Here is a 7,535-nt window from a genome sequence, read left to right on the forward strand (position 1 = left end):
ATCACTTCATGCTTTTACCATGGTAAAATATTATTAGAAAAACCGTTAACGAAAGACAACGCCCTTTTTACGTGTCCCACTGAAAATGCACATTTAAAAGTCATCACCGCAAATTAAATACATTGTTGAGTAAATACTTTAAAAATATTGTATTATAAATTTGGGGTGGTTCGGTCATTAATCTCAATGATACTGAACGAAACTTTGAAGAGCGGTGCAGCGAAAAACGATCACACTAAGTCCCACAATGTACAGAGCTCGGGTGCTATAGCTTGCAGCCTGGTTTGCATGCGTTGCGCTTGCTCGGTTGTAAAGTATTCCTTCCAGGTATTCACCTGCCCCTTACGAAACGTCTTAAACTTATTGGGCCCATCTTTAAACGAAAGCTCGCAGGGCGTGAAATTGACGTCCTTAAAATTTGCTACTATAGTTTGAAGGTCGCTTGCTTTCGGTTCCAATACGCGACCCATGAACTCCATGCTGCTTCTTTCCAAAATTTTCCGTAACAGGCCTTCGTCCTGCTCCAGCGCCTTCCCGTGTTCATCTCCCAGAAAATAAGCCAGTTTAAGGATCGTGCCAGGAGTGTCCGCTTTTAGGGCCTCGTACGTCAAGAAGAGAACGTTGGGCTCGTTCCTGCGAGCATAGGCGTCGCGAACGTGCTGAAAGTAGTCACCGTTGCCGAGGCCGCCCGTCAGAAAGGCGTCAAGGAAATCATCGAGGCTACCCTCTTCAAACTTGAAAGACTGCTGTGTAAGAGACACAGCAGTCCCAAGGGTTGCGGGCCACGTATACGCATTTGGCCTTTGCGTTGAAGTTGTTTCGGAGCAGCTGAAAGTGACTGAGAATCAGCTTGGGTTGTGGCTGTTTCGAGACATTTGCGGGGCCGTAAACTTCCAGAGAAAGACCTTTTCTGACAAACTCAACGTAGTTCAACGCGCTCTCGCCTCGATGAAGGATGAGCGCGATGATCTGCTTCGTCCAGTGTGTGCCGGAGGAAGGGTAAGTCACCAGGAGTACGTCATCATCTTGTGGCTCGTACTTGGAAGCTTCGTGGGCTATGGACGGATCCAGGTACGGCCACCGTCGGGAACCGTCGATGAGCTGGTAGGCAGGAACTTGACGGGTATTGCTCATTCTGTTTTCCCGAGGTGATTTGGGTTTCGAGGTTCACCTGGGCAGAGAAAAAATAATTGACAGTGCTGAAAGAGATTCCGAGCACTGGAGTCATGATATTAAAGAGAAAAACAATTGGCCGTTTTTAAACAGTTTGGCGCCATGTAACGGCGAAGTAAAGATAGCTTTGATTATATTTGTTTTACCAGAAACTGCTGTGTCTTTTCATATAGCAAACCGTTGCATGTAGAGTCACCGCGTGCTTACCAAACGTATTCTGCCTCTAGTTTTGCGCGATGGCACTTAGAAGGGTGCGACGTACGACAAGAAACGCGATACCTCACTAAAGGTGAGGCTGTGGGCCATGTCGAACAACTCCAAAACTCCGCCGAAGTCGTCGCGATTGCTGAAGAATCATCTACAAACGCATTTTGGAGCTCAAATCGCAAAATGTGTTTTGTGGGACGGCTAGTGACGTGCACCAATTTATGGAATTACGCTAAGTTACTTAAAGACACATGCATTTGGCAGATGGCCATCTGTTCTGCCCTCCGCGTCCCCCTAAGGCATGCTTCAGACCACAATATATTTAAATTAGCTATGTTTAGAACGCAATTCTGCATAAAATACCACCGAGAACGAAGCAATTAAAAATGGTTTCAAAAAGGGCGACCTAGCAGAACGTCGCAAATAATTGCCTTGTTATGAACTCGAATAGGTCGTATTTTAGTGGCCCGTTTCCGACGGTTAAGTTCGTTCTCAAATTCTGAATTAATTTTTAGAATTCTGAAGATGCTAAATTAATAGAACCTCTCGCCTTTCACTTGCGGAGGACCAGCAAATGTCTTACTACCTTTTCCCGACCAAAGTAATCATATGATGCCAATTACTAATCAGGTACGAGCTTAATTACTTAAAGAAAGCTGTAGACGGTTGTCAGCGTTGTAAAACAAAAATATATTATTTATTTGTCTTTTTTACTCTTAAGATGGACGAAAACACTGAATAAGATGGCGTGGTTTCTTCAGTTGCCCCACCCCCGGTGCCTAGGTGCGAGAAAAGAGAGGAGGAATAGAAAATGACATCATTACTGGTGAGAGGTGAGCCTTTCAACCGTACGCACCCGAGTTTTTATTTGTTTTCTAACATCCGTGACTTTGGTAGAGTGCGATAACGCTATTCAACCCCTTCGAATTAAGGTCCCGCGTTACTGAATGTAACGTAATCTATCCTCTCTGCAAAAAAAAAAAACGAACATTTCGTCCTCGCGCTTCACGTTTTCGTTACAGCTCCATCTTTCCCTTGTCACTAATTAGTTTAAGTATGATGTGACAAATGCCCTTTCCATGAACCCACGAGACGTGGCTTGCTGCGAGAATCCGTCCTCATTACTGAGCAAGGGCAAGGGTCCTTGCATCCCTGTGTAGATTCAGTATCGGTGTGTGTGTGGCAGTATTGTTTGTTTGCTTCTCTGTTGTTGTTTATTTGCTGTGGAAGGGGTGGGGGACCGCGAGCGCCGAGGCCGGGCATTGGGCGAGCTCGGCGGCATTCCTCTTCCGGACCCGGTTAAGCACAGACACGTTTAATTATTTGCTATCAGCACTGAGATTAAAAAAAACAAAATTCTATACCAAGAGCATTGGAATATCTCGTCTCTTTGAAGGTTGTACATGGTCACTCTTCTTACGGCCCAGCAAGGATGAAGGTCATTCTGATGCAGATGGCTTCATGCTTGCTGGTCTTCCTCGAGGTAAACAACATCGTAAAATGGCAACTTCGATTACCTAAAATGACGACGTTATAAATCTGGAGATCCAGAGCAGAAATCACGGACATACATACATATGTGAGAACTGATGAGAATTGTGTACTTTCTAATCTCCGCCACAAGAGAATTATTCCCAAAGAAGAAAAAGTTTGTCTGCAAGCTGATACAACTTCAAGAAGAAAGTGAGACGAACTTGCTTTTCAGCAGCAGTGGTGCTTGTTGTAAAATTCAAAATTTTTAGTTTTACTCCAGAGTCTTATGCTGTATAAAAACAGCGTTTTGTCAAGTGACAGCTTTCGGCGACTTGCTTCACTAAGGACTGGAGCAGAATATCACAGTCCGTCAATGCTTCAAACTCGCTACTGCGTGCATCTTTCATCTAAGTGTTCTGCGTCTAAGAGCGGGTCGCGTCTTGCCGTCCCCAAGTACGAACGGGGACAAATCTGCTCGCAATAATATTACTCGACCGAGAGAGTCTCGCTCAACTAGGAGCTCTCAGAATGGTGCACAAACGTCATATCATTACGTTGTAACGGAAAACAGTTGCTCAGTAATGTCGGCGCTCGCTAATGTCCGCGCGTAGAGTGCCTCAATGTTGCTTGCCGGCTGCGCCTTGCTAGAGTGGGGACATCCTTTGGGAGGGCAAGTGCCGCTTTTTCTTGTTTTCCCCCTCTCGCTCCCGGCCGCCGCCGCCATTTTGCCTCCCCGATCGGCCGCCGGTGCACATGTGGGATCGCTGAACTGGCTTGTTCTTTTGCAAATGCCGGGTTGCTGCGTGCCGCAGTGTTCGAATCACTCGAGGAATGGGTGGAAGCTGTACGGCGTCCCAACAAACGCCGAACGGAGTCGTCTGTGGCTTGTACAGATAAAGCGGGACGACTGGGAGCCGAGCCGTTCGTCGTCTGTGTGCGGCGTGAGTACCAACTTTGTTTCCTTGAAATCGCCGGGTCTTTTGCCGCACAGTTAATTGCTAGGAAGTGGTATTTCAGGTCGTGTTCCTGTAAGTTGGTTTATTTAGATAAGTTGTCATTTTTCTTGTGGGATGTATCTGTTTGGTTGTGTGAGATTGATCCTTTTGGATTTTGTGTGTGTGTTCTACACCTTTGTTTTCCTATCCAGGCATGCACCTACAAGTCCTGTATTTTTGTTCATCTGTGTTGTGCAGTCACAGATTTTTTTGCACTACTGCATGTTTCAGTAAGTTGGTTTGTTAACGTATGTTGCCACCATTCTTGTGGAAAGTGTGTGTTTGATTATTTTTTTATATTTTATGTGGATTCTATATCTGTGGATTCCTATCCAGGAATCTATGTGTCCTGTTTTTGTATTGTATTGTAGTACAATCCCAGATATTTTTTTTTTACTATTACTTATTTTGGTAAGTTGGTTCGTTTAGGTGTGTTATCACTTTATGGAATCTGTGTTTGGTTGTGTGTAATTGATTCTTTTGGATTTAGTGTGTTTTATTTCTGGGGTTTCCTCTACAGGCATCTGTGAGTCCAGCTTTTTTTTGTATATATCAAGCTGCTGTGTCAAATAAATCCTCATGTTTGAGATTTCTACGTTCTCTGCCTTTTTTTATTTCCATTTCCTTAGTGTCGGGTCTTCATCCTTAAATCTGATCCATGTCTAAACAATACTCTAAATTTTAATTACTGTCTTCAAAATGTCGAGTAAACACGTGTTGTAATGAATCCTGTACTGAGTGCACCACCATAACGATCTCCATGCTCTCCAGTTTAAACTTACTTTGTAAGACTTTTGCATGTTGTAAAATGTTCTTCAATACAACCCTGTTGCAGGTGCTGATACTCTGTGTTGAGAATTACTTTCTATTTGAAAACAGGGGAGCGTGTATGTTAATTGTAATGCTGTTTCTTATTTTAGTGCTCAAGGCTATAAACCTATATAATATAACATGTTACTTACCTAAAGATATTTGTAAACTGAACGTACACCTATTGATTTATGTCTGAATCAGTGCATTTTAAGGAAACAGATGAGCAAAAATGTAATAGTAACAAATAAAATATTCTGATTTCTGTATGTTTAAGGTCTTTTGAGAATACAGGCCAGGAAACAAAATTTATAGACATCCTACTGCGGCCGTTTAGGGGAATATGGGAGAAAAACTTAAATCTCTCTGGATTTGTGCGTGCACTTTTGTGTGCGCTGGTGCCTACAGGGCACCAGCGTGCATACAAAATAGGCAAGCAATTTTGTTTTGTTTTGAAAAGGTAAGTTGTAAGGTTTTTAGAACACCTGCACCAACAAGTGAGAAACTTTTAAATTCTAAATGAGCCATGGAAAAAAACAGAATTGTTTACTTGTCAAATTACCTCTCCACCCTGCACAGCGGCCGCCTATTCAGTGGTTTTTCTTGCATCAAATGGCCCATTTCCGTTTCATAGCTTTTGGAAGCACAGCGCGTCCAAGTATACTCAGAATTCCAACGATATTAGCTTAGTTTCGGTTTCTAAATTTGGCTCTTTGCGATTAAAAACCAAACACAAAAACCTCAACAGGTCCTCATGGGATGTCTCTTATTAAGTAGCTCTTATTTCAGAAGCTCTGAATGCTAATCCAGAACTTATCACGATAACAATATAGTCGAATAAGAAGCGATAGAAAGCAGAACGTATATGTTCATATCAGCACCTCGCTCGTTGATCGCTTTCATTTTCCTCATTCCATGCAAGGCCAAACACGGGTAGGTATTGCAGCAGATGATAGCGCATATAGTCGGTATCAAATGTACTTTCATAGATCGACCATCTGTAAGAACTGGGCCAGAATGCCAGCAGCAGCCGATGGAACTTTCGCGAGCACATTTGCGTTGTATGCGGACTAAATCGTAATTTTAAATGGGAAATCAAACGCATATTTGAGTAAACGCGTGACGTTACGTGTCTTGAAGTGGTCACACTCTATTTCACAGGTGAGAATGCTCACTAGCTGCGTAGAGAGCTCACAAACGGCTGCATAAGCCCTCTTCCACATAGACTCGGCGGGCGAAGAAGGCGGCAATATGGCGACTCCGCTAGCAGACGACAGAGTTGTCTCCACTCTGGTACGGCGGGAGCCAGCAACATTGAGGCACTCTATCCGCGCGGAGTTGCTGGGAGAGGAGGATGTTTTTAAGAAAAAAAAAAGAGTGCGTCGAGAGGGGGCATTGCTCTACCTTCTCTATATATGGATCTTATTTCGACCTTGATCTCGCCGTCGTTCCTATATCGCAGTCCCAGGAAGTTCGGCTATCTGTGGTGTTGTCGTGGTGTATTGTATTGATTATTGTATCGTATATTATTTTTGATTTCAGACCAAAATGTTTGCTGGAGGGGGGGGGGGGGAGGGGCTAGTGCAAAAGAAGGCATACTTGTTTTCTTACAGGACCACAGTCCCAGGTTTTTACAGCACTCAGCAGAAAAAATAGACAAACAGAGGATAAAGAATCATTCCCGTACATCATCATTGAATAAAATACCAATTTGGCTTAAAAAGTAGAAAGCATTATATAATGGAGTGAAAACTGCAGGTTACGGAAGGTTTAAAATATAGGCTACTAGGCTACTCTTAAATGTCTTGAATGACCCAATATTTTCAATCCTTTGATTAATGTTGAAGTTTGTGCTAAGTTTGTCTGGGATAATATATGAGAGTTCCTGGAAGCCATAATTAGTGCGGACTTTGATGTTATGTAATGGCTATATAGTACTCTGTAATTTCTTATAATTTTTGGATACACGCTACAGAAACGTGATTGGTACTGTCTAATTTGCTGAAAAATATTAATATTAGTTTTTAGTAGCACAATTTGATCCATAGCTTCGACACGTGAAATGTAGCCATTGCGATCATATTTTATTAGGTTTCCAATACACCGGACATCTTTTCTTTCCAAAACAAATCACTTATTGATATGTGTTAGTGTAGTTGTTCCCCATAGAATAATGCAATACAGTAGATCCGAATAAACAAGTGAGTAATAGAGTTGCGATGTTAATCACTTCGGCAATTGTCCCCTGAGTTTATTTATTCACGCAGTTGTTCTCGATACACGACATCTTATTTCATCGATGTGGGAAATCCAATTATGGGTTTCTTCGAACACCACACCAATAAACATGTGTGTTGTTACGCCCTCAATATTTGAACCTTAAAAATAACATTTAAGTCATATTAAGCCAATTATTGCGAACGTGTTCGTGATGAACAATGCCCCTACTTGAAAACAAGACGTTCGTGTAGTCTGCGCATAAAATGATATCGTGTGATTAAAACATAGTCACAATAATATTAATAAAAAGTAGAAATAACAAAAGTCCAAGGATGAGCCTTGTGGAACATCGTGCCTTATTGGTGACAGTTCTGATTTTAAACCACGTAATATTTTGCATTGAAATCGCGATGATAATTAACTACGAATTAATCCGTGTGCATTACTTCTGATTCCGTATGACTCTAATATTTTAGTAAAACTTCGTGTTTAATTGAATCAGATGCCTAATTAAAGTCTAGAAATATTCCGATTGTGTATTTATGATTTCCTGTATTTGAAATATTATCTTTAATGTGAATTAAAGCTGATTCCGTTGATTTTCCCTCCATAAAACCAAACTGATATTCAGTTATCAGTTTCTCGGTTAAACAATAG

General features: G+C 42.0%; 1 pseudogene; it reads right to left on the reverse strand.

The window, feature by feature from the left end:
* Positions 1-230: 230 nt before the first annotated feature.
* LOC121837745 lies at positions 231-1,134 on the reverse strand (annotated as a pseudogene).
* Between the last annotated feature and the right edge of the window lie 6,401 nt (positions 1,135-7,535).

Source organism: Ixodes scapularis, unplaced genomic scaffold (assembly GCF_016920785.2).
Source record: "Ixodes scapularis isolate PalLabHiFi unplaced genomic scaffold, ASM1692078v2 PGA_scaffold4__175_contigs__length_147842914, whole genome shotgun sequence".
NCBI lineage: Eukaryota > Metazoa > Arthropoda > Arachnida > Ixodida > Ixodidae > Ixodes > Ixodes scapularis.